Here is a 342-nt window from a genome sequence, read left to right on the forward strand (position 1 = left end):
TCCCATGTTTTTGTAGATGGACCACCCCTCCTCCCTCTCCCTATAATGACTGGAAAAGCTGAAATTTTCTGAGCCAACTCCCAATCCCCCTCCCGGTTCGCTTCCCTGCGTGTCTGTGCCCATTGATCTTCAGATTCAGAGTCTGAGCTGCTGCTGTCATCTGAACAGGAGGGATAGGCTGTGGCAGGGCGGGGCTGGGGTACAGGGGGCGTAGCGCAGCGTTTTTGAAATGCTGGCTCTGCTTTACCCAGGGCGGGAATGGCGGGGGGTCCGGGGTGCTTTGAGGGGTGGGAAGGGGTCCTGTTATGGCAGCATGTGGGTGGAGAGGCTGTGCAGCAACTG

General features: G+C 57.9%; 1 long non-coding RNA gene across 1 annotated transcript in view; it reads right to left on the bottom strand.

The window, feature by feature from the left end:
• LOC108446642 overlaps positions 1 to 342 on the bottom strand; it is a 26507-nt gene that overhangs the window by 16432 nt on the left and 9733 nt on the right. The gene's annotated exons all lie outside the window — the stretch shown is intronic.

This window comes from Corvus brachyrhynchos, unplaced genomic scaffold (assembly GCF_000691975.1).
Source record: "Corvus brachyrhynchos isolate BGI_N302 unplaced genomic scaffold, ASM69197v1 scaffold334, whole genome shotgun sequence".
NCBI classification, from domain to species: Eukaryota; Metazoa; Chordata; class Aves; order Passeriformes; family Corvidae; genus Corvus; species Corvus brachyrhynchos.